Raw genomic sequence first — 12,966 nt, 5'->3', positions numbered from 1 at the left:
CGGCGCGGCGCGGCGCGACTTGGCCGTTGAGAGCGTCGAGGAGAGTTGAAATCAGGGCAACTTTATGGTAATGATCTATGACGCGGTTGGGCAGCAACCAATCGGAACGTAGAAGTCCACCGCTTGAGAGGATTCCAGAGAACGCAGCTCCGACCATTAGTTCCCAATCACAATGGAGGACAGGTTGATTATTGCTGTTTCGCGTTTGCAATAATCTATGATGTGTCCCTGTTTACGTACAGGGACATAAAAAATAGATTAAAAGTGATACGTGGACCAAGGTGTCTGAGATTGTTCATTTTAAGTAAAGAATCTTAATATTTAGTCCACAACAATATTTAATGAGGTTAACTTATAACTTTACCCTCCTTGTGGTTAGTCTGCACGAGATCAACAAGCTGTTTGCTTTGCGGCCGCTTTAAATTCAAAATAAGCATTCGATCTACGTCAGAGCGTCTGAGCGCTCACGAATCTTTCTGCAGCGTCGTGAGCAGAGCGGCAAGAGCGATTTTTGACGCTCTAGACGCCGGCGGTGTGAACGCACAGTAAGGGTCACCATACTTGGCTGTATGTCACGTCACTTTAACTTTTTTAATTTTTTTTTTTTTTTTTTTTTTTGATTAAGATCATGAACTCATTCTGTTCAGTCTCCACAGATTAAATGGCCTGGTGAAGGAAAACCATGCTACATATTGTTTTGAGTACCCAGATATTCTCTCACATGTGAACGTTCAAGTCGTTTCCCTTCTGTTCAGCGCCCTGGTGTTTTTGGTCTTTACAATCAAATTAGTTGTCTCATTGTTTGCAGGTCTGGGAGACTAATTACACAGTGTTTTGCCATAGCCAGCCAGCCAATCATTTACGCATAATTATTTTTTGACAAATTAAAGTGGGATCCGAGAACGTCCTTTAGCATCCATAAACGGTCTAATAAATCTTTTAGCTGAACACTTTCAACCAAAGTACTCGCACTACAGTACAGAGATTAAATGGTTCAGATGTTTACTGACTGAAACACTTGTGAGTTCTCTCAGTGATTATATCATATTAGTGTTTAGATTTCCAATGTCAACATCCATATCGAAGATGAACTGATTTAAGCTTTCAAACTATTGTAGCAGTTTTTTTTTTTTTTAATGTATTTTATGAAAACATTGTGGGAACATTGTTTTGAAATGGTTCTAAAATATTGAACATGAAACAGAAACATTTCTTTCAGCATTCTGTTCTTCTGTTACTTTAACCCAAAACATTATTTGATTTTTTTTAAAGTAATTTTATGTTATTATGTACGTTACGAGAAAGTTGTGTGAATGTTTTGTCTAAATGTTATGACAACATATATCAAATATTAATAAATTTGTAAACTCATTCCATGCAAATATTTTGGCCTAACATTGTAGCAAAACAGCAGCATGAATATTCTGCTCAGCTTTTCCTTTTGTGTTTCACTGAAGAAGGGAAAACGTTCATTTTGAAACAAACTGTAAACAATTTCCACCAAATCTCTAAGTTTGATATAAATCAGAATGTGTGTGCGGCATTTCTCACACATGACAGAGCTTCAGTGAAACACTCACAATGTGTGTTTGTGGGTGTGTGTGTTTGTGTGTGCATGTGTGTGTGTGTGTGTGTGTGTGTGTGTGTGCTTGTGTGTGTGTGTGTTTCTCCCATGCTGAGCCTCAGGCTGGGTTCTTCTACTCCTGTGCTTTTAAATGAAGTTCTATGCCACTCTGTTCTCTCAGAGTCTCAGTGTGTCACTAGAGGGAGTCTGAATCAGTTAAACACGTTCGAAAATAAAACATCCAGACCCAAGAACCATCACTCCATTGATGCTCTTTTGATTAAATTTTGAGTAAAACACTCAAATAAGCTATCCTGAACATCTACTGGATATTTGTAAGTGGTAATTTGAGTATAAATAACTTTAATATGCTCCTAACGCTGATTGTTAAGTGTATCGCAGTGGCTGTCGATCAGTGGCTGCTTATCAGTATAAATATATACCGACACTTTTTGTCTGTTCAGTGATGTGTCAAACCATCTCTGTATTCCCTTCATTCAAAGGGTTTTCCCAGCTAATTATCATCGATGTGCTTGATAAAGTGGTGTATTATGTAATAGACTGACTGAATGTTTGGGATCTGATCACAGATCAGCCAGAGAGTAACGGACGCTGTGTCTCAGCATCTCACGTCCCAGACGGATGGACACGCCCACCACCCTCTCCACGGCAACCTGCACACTTTACCACGGCAACTAGCTTTGTCATCTAGTCCTTACAACCCCAACAGACCGAGAGAGAGAGAGAGACAGAGAGAGAGAGGGAGAGAGAGATCCAATAAAGAGTATTTAGGTCAGACGTTTATGGAGGAGGAGATGTTCAGGTTGAGCTGTGCTTGTGTTTTACTGGATATTAAACCTGCGTTAGGCTTGTTACAGAGCTTTTAAAGCTCACAAGAACAGTACTAGATTACGTTGTGTGTCAGTAGATATTATTATTATTATTATTATTATTATTATTATTATTATTATTATTAACTTACATTATCATTTAACAGAAACAACACTATTAGTCCCAATCAGTGCCGTGTTTTAGATTTTGCAATGTGTATTATTTTATTTTTTTTTGACGTTTTTCCTTTGTCATCAATATCACTTTCCATCAAGTTAGACTTGTGAAAAATTCCCTTTAACAAATGACATCACCCAACAGGAAGTGACATTCTAAAGGGAAAACAGCGGCTCATACGTCAATAAGTTTGACAATTGATTTTTGGATTGTGGGAACAGAAAACACCAGGAGGAGACCGAGAGCTGGACTATAATGAGACAGACGGACACACAGACAGATAGACAGACGGAGCACCTGCTCTCACAGTAATAGCAGCTGTATGCTAATCCATGTCTGACTCAGCACTGCGAACACACACACACACACACACATACACTCTCTCTCTGACAGTCCATTGGGATTGAAGGTGCCGTTGATCTCAAAGCATTTGGAAAAATAAGCATTTCTGCCAAAAGTGCCGCTGTAAATGTGAGAGGGGTTGAGTTGAGCAGAGACTTAGATCATCATCTCGAGCTGAAGTGTGACTGACTGAAGAAAACCAAGTGAGGCGACACACCTGCGCTGGTTCACCATTATATATATATGCAACAGATGGATGCTTGGCAGCTGCATTTCATCTAAAAGCTTTAGTGCTGCATTTTGAAATGACACATTTTCAACTTTTGAAAACTTGTAAAAACTTTCTCACTTGCTTTTACATTCAGATTCCAAATATGGCACAGGCATGAGTCCAGTCACAAGTTACAATGAAAGTTCTTCAAGAAGCAAGGTAAAATTTTATGTTAGGTTGGTTATTCCAGAGTTTAGACGCTAAATAGGAAAAATTTCAAATCAAATAGCAGCTGATTTTGTTATTCTAGGTATTCTCAAAACACAGCCAATTTGATAATACCTAGAATATCCAAATCAACTGCTATTGGATTTGATTTTTTTTTCTATTTAGCGTCTAAACTCTGGAATAACCTAACGAACAGTGTTCGGGAGGCAGACACACTCTTGCAGTTTAAATCTAGATTAAAGACCCATCTCTTTAACCTGGCTTGCACATAACATACTAATATGCTTTTAATATCCAAATCTGTTAAAGGATTTTTAGGCTGCATTAATTAGGTAAACCTGAACCAGGAACACTTCCCATAACACCCGATGTACTTTCTACATCATTAGAAGAATGGCATCTACGCTAATATTAGTCTGTTTCTCTCTTATTCCGAGATCACCATGGCCACCAGATCCAGTCTGTATCCAGATCAGAGGGTCACTGCAGTCGCCCGGATCCAGTACGAATCCAGACCAGATCAGCACCTAGAAAGGACCTCTACATCCCTGAAAGACAGCGGAGACCAGGACAACTAGAGCCCCAGATACAGATCCCCTGTAAAGACCTTGTCTCAGAGGAGCACCAGGACAAGACCACAGGAAACAGATGATTTTTCTGCACAATCTGACTTTGCTGCAGTCTGGAATTGAACTACTGGTTTCGTCTGGTCAGAGGAGAACTGACCCCAACTGAGCCTGGTTTCTCCCAAGGTTTTTTTCTCCATTCTGTCACCGAAGGAGTTATGGTTCCTTGCCGCTGTCACCTCTGGCTTGCTTAGTTGGGGTCACTTCATCTACAGTTCAATTCAATTAAATTCAAGTTTATTTGTATAGCGCTTTTTACAAAACAAATCGTTACAAAGCAACTTTACAGAAAATTATGTTTCTACAATATTTAGTAGTAGCTAGTAGTTTGTGCACATTTGACAGGATTTTAGAAAAAATAAAAATAATAATAATAATACAAGACGTAGTCAGCTAGACGATGAACTATCAATATTATTAATTAAGTTATTATATGATTCAGTCACACATTTAGCAATAATTGTTAGTTCTGTTTGTTGATTCAGGGTTAGCATCATCTGAGGTCCTCTGAGGGTCAGCATCATCTCTTCTCAGGTGTTCTGGAACCAGACTGGAGCTTGTGTAAATCCTACATCCCGTGGCGAAACATAGAAACAAAATACAGACATCATTAGCATAGCTGCTGATCCAACAAAGTAAAATAAGTTTAACCCAAGCTAATGAATAAAAATGCACCTTTGATCAGATGCAACTACACTCACAATTAAAAAGATACATTATTCGAATGCTTGGCGAAAGAGATGTTTTTTTAATCTAGATTTAAACAGAGAGAGTGTGTCTGAACCCCGAACATTATCAGGAAGGCTATTCCAGAGTTTGGGAGCCAAATGTGAGAAAGCTCTACCTCCTTTAGTGGACTTTGCTATCCTAGGAACGACCCAAAGTCCAGCGTTTTGTGACCTTAGGGTGCGTGATGTAGCGTGGTAGAAGGCTAGTTAGGTACGCAGAAGCTAAACCATTTAGGGCCTTATAGGTAAGTAATGATAATTTGTAACTGATACGGAACTTAATAGGTAGCCAGTGCAGAGACTGTAAAATTGGGGTAATATGATCATATTTTCTTGACCTGGTAAGGACTCTAGCTGCTGCATTTTGGATGACCTGTAGCTTGTTTATTGACGAACCAGGACAACCACCTAGAAGTGCATTACAATAGTCCAGTCTAGAGGTCAAGAATGCATGAACTAGCTTTTCTGCATCAGAAACAGATAACATGTTTCGTAGCTTGGCAATGTTTCTAAGATGGAAGAATGCAGTTTTTGTAACATTGTAAATATGATTTTCAAAAGACAAATTGCTGTCTAATATAACACCCAGATTTCTGACTGTAGAGGAAGTAACAGTACATCCGTCTAGTTGCAGATTTCAATCTACAAGATTCTGTGTAGTGTTTTTTGGTCCAATAATTAGTATCTCTGTCTTATCCGAATTTAATTGGAAAAAAATGATTTGTCATCCAATCTTTTACATTTTTAACACACTCTGTTAGCTTAGATAATTGGGAAGTTTCATCTGGTCTCGTTGAGATATATAGCTGAGTATCATCAGCATAACAGTGGAAGCTAATTCCGTATTTTCTAATAATATTACCAAGGGGCAACATGTATATTGAAAATAGAAGGGGACCTAGGACGGATCCTTGTGGCACTCCATATTTTACTGATGATAAATGAGATGACTCCCCATTTAAGTAAACAAAATGGTAGCGATCGGACAGGTAGGATCTAAACCATCTTAGAGCCTGCCCTTGAATACCTGTATAGTTTTGTAATCGATCTATGAGTATGTCATGATCTATGGTGTTGAACGCAGCACTAAGATCAAGTAAGACTAGAAATGAGTTGTAGCCTTGGTCTGACGCAAGGAGCAGGTCATTTGTAATTTTAACAAGTGCGGTTTCTGTGCTATGGTGGGGCCTGAAACCTGACTGAAATTTTTATGCAGGAAGGTGCTCAATTGAGCAGACACAACTTTTTCTAAAATTTTAGAAATAAATGGAAGATTTGAAGTAGGCTTATAATTTGACAGTACACTAGGATCTAGTTTTGGTTTCTTAATAAGAGGCTTGATAACCGCCAGCTTGAATGGTTTTGGGACGTGTCCTAAAGATAACGACGAGTTTATGATATTGAGAAGCGGTTCTTCGGCTACAGGTAACAGCTCTTTCAGTAATTTAGTGGGTACAGGATCTAATAAACATGTTGTTGGTTTAGATACAGTGATAAGTTTATTTAGCTCTTCCTGTCCTATGGTTGTAAAGCACTGCAGTTTATCTTTGGGTGCGATGGATGAAACTGAATTGTTAGATGCTGTAGAATCTACATTCGCTATTGTATTTCTAATGTTATCTATTTTATCAGTGAAGAAATTCATTACTATTTAACGTTGGTGGAATATTTGAATCAGGTGGCGTCTGGTAATTTGTTAACTTAGCCACTGTGCTAAATAAAAACCTTGGATTATTCTGGTTATTTTCAATGAGTTTGTGTATATGCTCTGCCCTAGCAGTTTTTAGAGCCTGTCTATAGCTGGACATACTGTTTTTCCATGCAATTCTAAAAACTTCTAAGTTAGTTTTTCTCCATTTGCGTTCAAGACTACGAGTTACTTTCTTGAGAGAGTGAGTATTACTGTTATACCATGGTACAGTACGTTTTTCTCTAACTTTTTTCAATTTGATTGGGGCAACAGCTTCTAATGTATTAGAGAAAATAGTGCCCATGTTGTCAGTAATTTCGTCTAATTCATGTGTATTTTGGGGTACAAATAGCAGTTGAGATAGATCAGGCAGGTTATTTGCGAATCTTTCTTTGGTGGCTGGAACAATAGTTCTTCCCAGACAGTATCGCTGCGACATATAGTTAATATCAGTTATACGCAGCATGCACGATACAAGGAAATGGTCTGTAATATCATCACTTTGAGGTACGATATCTATAGCAGTAAGATCGAGTCCATGCGATATAATTAAATCTAGTGTATGATTAAAACGATGAGTGGAGCCCGGTGACATTTTGCTTGACTCCAAAGGAGTTTATTAGGTCAGTAAACGCTAGTCCTAATGTATCATTTGCATTATCAACGTGAATAATAAAATTTTCCATGATTAGCGCCTTATCAACTGTAACTAGAAGGTCTGAGAGGAAATCTGCAAATTCTTTTAGGAATTCTGTATACGGCCCTGGTGGTCTATACACAGTAGCCAGAGCAAGAGATACATTAGATTTATTTTGCATGTCTGACAGAGTAACATTTAGCAGAAGTATTTCAAAAGAGTTAAACCTGTATCCTGTTTTCTGGGTAACATTGAGAATATCACTATATATTGTTGCAACACCCCCGCCACGACCAGTCTGACGGGGCTCATGCTTATAACAGTAGTTTGGTGGAGTAGACTCGTTTAGACCAAAATAATCATTTGGTTTTAGCCAGGTTTCAGTCAAGCAGAGTAAATCAAAACTATTATCTGTGATCATTTCATTTACAATAACTGCTTTTGGTGTGAGTGATATAATATTTATGAGCCCAAACTTTAAAAATTGTTTTTGTTCATTTACTTTACATTTTTCTGGTTTAATTACGATAAGATTTTTTCTAGATCCTACATTATATTTATATTTATATTTTGACCTCACTATTCGGGGAACAGACACAGTCTTAATAGGTTTTACAGCACAAGTACTTTTAGCATTTAAGCGGGTGGAACAAAACTCATCATAATGGTTATTTGAGAATTGTCTTACTAGTCACATGGAGCGAAGTGTCCTGGAGATGTTGTCAGAGAGAAGCTCCGCTCCAATTCTGCTGGGGTGTAATCCATCAGCGCGAAACAGTCTAGGACTGTCCCAGAAAAGATTCCAGTTATTAACAAATAGCAGTTTCTGTTCTTTACACCATGACAACAACCATTCATTTAAAGCAAAAAGTCTACTGAACTTTCTTGTCCTCGTCGATACGTGGGCAGTGGTCCTGACACGACGATCGTCGCCGCGGGCGTCGTGCTGCGAACCGTCTCGATCAGGCTCCTGAAGTCCCTCTTCAGCGTCTCCGTCTGCCGCAGCGTGGTGTCGTTAACCCCGGCGTGAAGCACGACCGCTCTGGGGCTCTCATCGTCCTTCAGGATCGTGGGTATCTGCGCAGAAACATCGAGAACACGAGCACCAGGCAAACAATGAGTGTGCACTTTACCTTCGGCTAACGTAGCACTTACGTGTCAGAAGATGGAGTCTCCGATGATCACAGCGTCGCGTCCTGTCTCGCGGAGGGGAGCGAAGCGGTTCTGGATGGAGATCTCAAAGGCAGGAGGGGGAGAAGTCATCGCCCGGGACCCGGCTCGCGTCCTCCGCTGTGGATGTACCCAGGGTCCGTGGTGTCCCGGCGTCGCAGTGAAGGACATCTGGGAAGATCGCGTCCTGGGTGCACCCGGCCTGCGCAGAGAAACACACGGAGTAGACGTGGTGGGACTGTTAACAGCACGCTGTATACTTACCCCGGACTTGTGAGCGTCAGCCCGGGATGATTCCAGTGCGGCTCTCCGCTCTCTCAGCTCGGCCTGCCTATGTTCCAGGTCGCGAATCTGCTTCCCCACGGCCTTGAGCTCGAGCTGCACAGAGTAGAGACATTCATTCAGCCATTAAAGCAAGTAACAGTGAGTACAGCAGTGGTAATGTGTGTGAACAGAGTATTAGCAATGTAAGCGCAGTTAGCAGCAACCACACTTGCTGATGCTAACTGGCTAAAAGCTAATAGCGGACCTGGGAGATCAAAATAAAACTAGTGATAGCGAGTCGCTCTGATTGTTTTTGTTGTAGAATACAATAGAGGATATATTCACGCGTTATATAAACGGAAACGATGATGTATAAAATTGATTTTAAAGTTAAAAATAGTCAATGAAAAGAATATAGTGATGGAGCTCAAACGCAGTACAGCCGTCAACAACAAACAGGAAGTTTGTTATCCAGATCAGAACGTTGTCAGGCTAAGCTTTAATGAGTAACAGCGATATCATTGACTTGATTGCAAATGATTCCACAGACACTATTTAAACTGAACAGAGATGACATCACTGAATTCAATGATGAACTGCCTTTAACCTTCATTTTGCAGTATTGATACACTGTTTTCCTAATTAATGTTGTTCAGTTGCTTTGACACAATCTTTTTTTTGTTGTTGTTTAAAGCAATATATAAATAAAGGTGACTTGACTTGACTTGGCCATATTGGCATTTGAGCATGTTCCCACGGTGAACACAGATGTGAGACTATTTAAATGGTTAAAGACCTGTTCCATGGTCACCATTGAGCCTCGGTCACGTGGCTTTTATTTAATTTTATTTATTTTATTTTATCTTATTTTTGCTGGATCAAAATTTAGAATATATATATATATATATATATATATATATATATATATATATATATATATATATATATATATATATATATATATATATATAATGGTTTAAAAAACATGTTGGTTATGTGAACATTAAAGATAATATTAGAGGAATGTTACTTTAAATAAACATCCAACTGAAATGTTTCAGAAAAAGAAATTCCATTAGTGATAAAGAACATTATTAAATGTTTAAAGTATTTTACATTTTATTTCTTTAGTTTTAATTAAGCATAACTCTGATTTGAGCAAATGTTCTATTAATGTTACTTTCATAGCTTACAGAGAACCTTGCCAGACTGCTGAATACATTTGATGTTTTGAGTGAAGAACAGACCAAATTGCACATCATTTCTCACTGATGATCTTCCCCTCTCTGAAACAGTGACGTGAAGCGGTGGTGTGTGATCTTCTACACAAACGTTGTCAGGCTAAGCTTTAATGAGTAAAGCATAATTCATGGGCCGGGCCTAATTGAGCAGATTCTCTGGTGGATACTCAATCTTGATGCTCACTCTTGGGGCTGACATTTGGAGAGATGCACTTATATTTTATTTGAAGATAAATGTGCGCGCCTGCAGCCCATCGTTCTCACAGTGCTGCAGAGAGATGGAGAGCGTGTGTCATCTGGCAGCTTTAGCATCTGCAAGTCAAACTTCTTCCATAATTAAGAGCTTTGAGGATGTTCAGCGACAGGCCGAGAGGAAGCGGCTGTATAACGGGGTAATAGGAGCGACACACGCTGTCTGGAGAATCAGCACAAACTCACCGGAGGAGTCAGGCTCAATCGCCATTGGGTTTTCACTCAAAACAAATGGGTGGCACATTTCATCATGCACCCAACACGGCGTGTTTCCTTGACGACTACCGGCCCCAGACCACGGCGGATGGATGCATGCATCTGGTGTGTGTGTGTTTGTGTGTGGGTGATGTGCTAAAATTCATCTGAGTGTCCTGATGGCACATGAACCTACACGCCAGTCTCTCACAGATATCAAATCCCAACTGTTTCTGCACTACTACTAGTGCCAATGCATATAATGAGCTGACCCTGCTGCTTTAACCTGATCTAGAATCAAATTGATTCACTCATATACTATGATTGACTTGATTTTACACATTGCAATTCAGCCTAAATATCAAAGGAATTTATTAGAAGTAATTTAAGAGTGATTTCCTGAGTAATTAATTTAGATGATAAAAATGGTTCCTAAAATGTTAAAATGTCCAGGGGTGTGTTACCCAAATCCTATTTACATTACGTTGATCTTAAGTCATATCTTAAGCTGTACCTTAGCATTAATATGTGTTTCCCAAAATGTTCTTCATTAAATATACCTTCTGGAAGTCATACATTCATAACTTTCAACCTTATCACTGTTGACAGATCACTCCACTAGTGGCCAGCACTGTGCAAAAAGCTTCTTTACATCTCAGACTATATGAATATAATTGTGAATTGGATCTATTTTCATACAATATTTTTCATACATTATTTTGACAGGAAAATACAACAAAGAATATAGTTTACATGTAGTGTGTCAACTCTCTCTCTCTCTCTCTCTCTCTCTCTCTGCGTATGTGGGCCATGTGTCTTGAGTTTGAGCTCTGTCACGTTATTTTTTATCAACTATTTTTTCTTAAAAATCTATTTTATTCACCATCATTTGTGTTTCTGTAAAGTGTGAATATATCCTCTATCATATTCTACAAAAAAAACATCAGAGCTCTTTGTTATCACTAGTTTTATTTTGATTTGTGACAACAATCTCTCTCTGAACGTGGAGGAGACAAAGAAGATTGTTGTTGACTTCAAGAGAGCACACACTCAGCATGCTCCTCTGACCATCAATGGTGCAGCTGTGGAGAGAGTGAGCAGCATCAAGTTCCTGCACATTGTGGAATGTATTCAGTAAATGTGTTTCCATCGTAGTTTATGCATTTTTTTTTTCTTATTGGATAAAAAGTTTAATCTACTCAGTTGTGCGCATATGTTTTTGATGCACATTCTTACAATGTATGTGTCAGGGATCGGTCAAGCCCGGTCCCATCCACCTCACAACGATCACTCTTCGCCGAGCACTAATCACCCACACCTGTTCACCATTAGCAACCTCATCACAGTGCACTATAAAACACTCACCACAGCCTCAGTTTAGCGTCAAACCCCCAACAGGAACAGAACATACTAACAAAACATGTCTCCTGACCATCTGAAGCACCAAGGATTCCAAGACGTAATGTATACTCACCTTTGAAAACACTAACCTCTGTGTCATTGTCCTACTGCTTCCAGGACTCCTGCTTAACCCCCTGTTACCTGTGGTCCGGTGCTCATCTGAACTTCCAGTGTCTCCCTCCAAGCTTGTTTGGTTGCATCCACATCTGAAAAAAAGGAGACACGTTTTAACGAACTGTGACATATCTCCAGTAGACGTTCTTACCTGCAATCAGCCCTGCACTGAATAATCTGCCACAAACCTGCACCAGAAGTCACTGAAAACTCACCTTGCATTTGTGATTCTGAAATAAAACATTGTGTTTGGATTCACTTACCTCTGCCTCTCGTCTATATCTAGACAGAAGGTTTGACCAACACCGTTATGAATCCAACGCAGCCTGAAAACAGTGCTTCCACAAACACCACTCCCATGCTGTTGTACATCACCAACCCTGCCTCTTGACCAGCGCCCATCTCTGGCTGGGCGGAAGTTTGCAACGTGTTCCTACTGCAATGCTTGCTCACCCTTGAACAACAAGCCCACCAATATCCCATGGAAAGATCCAAGATCTTGTTTATCATCCAGCAGTTATCTGGGGCAGTGGTAAGGTGGGCTGAAACGCTGTGGTTTCAAGGGACTGTGGTCAGCTCTTCATTACAGAGTTTCATCAGCCATTTCAAAGAAGTATTTGGGAATCCAGTAGGCAATTAATCTGTCAGCGACCGACTATTACAGTTACGTAAAGGTAAAAAATTAATTTCTGAGTAATCCCTGGAATTCCGAACTCTAGCTTCGGCAAGCGGGTGGAATGAAAAGGCCCTCCTTACTGTTTACTGTAGAGGATTAAACCCCACGCTTCGCCTCCAGCTTGCCATTTATGGTGACACTTTGGGACTAGAAAAATTAATGCAACAAGCTCTCCGAGTTCATCTAAGATTATAAGCCTGCTATCAAGACGCTCAAACACCAATCCCCTGTTCCCCATCAGAACTCACCCAAAGCATTCCCAGAATCGAAGTCGGAGAAGATGCAGGTAGAAACCCACAGACTGTCTCAAGCAGAACGCAACCATCAATGAGAACTAAAGTTATCCCTCTACTGTGGGAACGAAAGTCAGTTTCTACGAACATGCCCATCTCGTCCTCCTCGGTTAATGGTGAGTTCATTTCTACACCAACCTTCCGTATAAGCCCCATTAATGATATCAGTGACTCTGAAGTCTTGAGATTTCAATATTGCTGTCGCTTCCATAGTGGACTCCGGGCAGCAGGCGACTTCATATCAGGAGATCTCGCCTAGACTCTCAAGCTCCAAAGAACCAATACACCCAGGCCGTACTCCATCCATGCCGTGACTGGTGAAGTTA

General features: G+C 39.9%; 2 long non-coding RNA genes across 2 annotated transcripts in view; one reads left to right on the top strand and one right to left on the bottom strand.

The window, feature by feature from the left end:
- The window catches only part of LOC128017679 (uncharacterized), a 141,811-nt gene extending 133,225 nt beyond the window's left edge, over positions 1 to 8,586 (bottom strand). Inside the window, exons 1-2 of the long non-coding RNA XR_008184498.1 lie at positions 8,469 to 8,586; positions 7,723 to 8,406 (exon numbers count right to left, since the gene is read on the bottom strand). This is a non-coding gene — a long non-coding RNA (uncharacterized LOC128017679). The remainder of the gene's footprint in view (positions 1 to 7,722; positions 8,407 to 8,468) is intronic.
- Positions 1 to 12,966, top strand: part of LOC128017682 (uncharacterized) — a 181,154-nt gene that overhangs the window by 130,565 nt on the left and 37,623 nt on the right. The window lies entirely within an intron of this gene.

This window comes from Carassius gibelio, chromosome A7 (assembly GCF_023724105.1).
Source record: "Carassius gibelio isolate Cgi1373 ecotype wild population from Czech Republic chromosome A7, carGib1.2-hapl.c, whole genome shotgun sequence".
NCBI classification, from domain to species: Eukaryota; Metazoa; Chordata; class Actinopteri; order Cypriniformes; family Cyprinidae; genus Carassius; species Carassius gibelio.
Note: the sequence above shows the minus strand (reverse complement) of the source record. Positions and strands in the feature narration are given on the sequence as shown.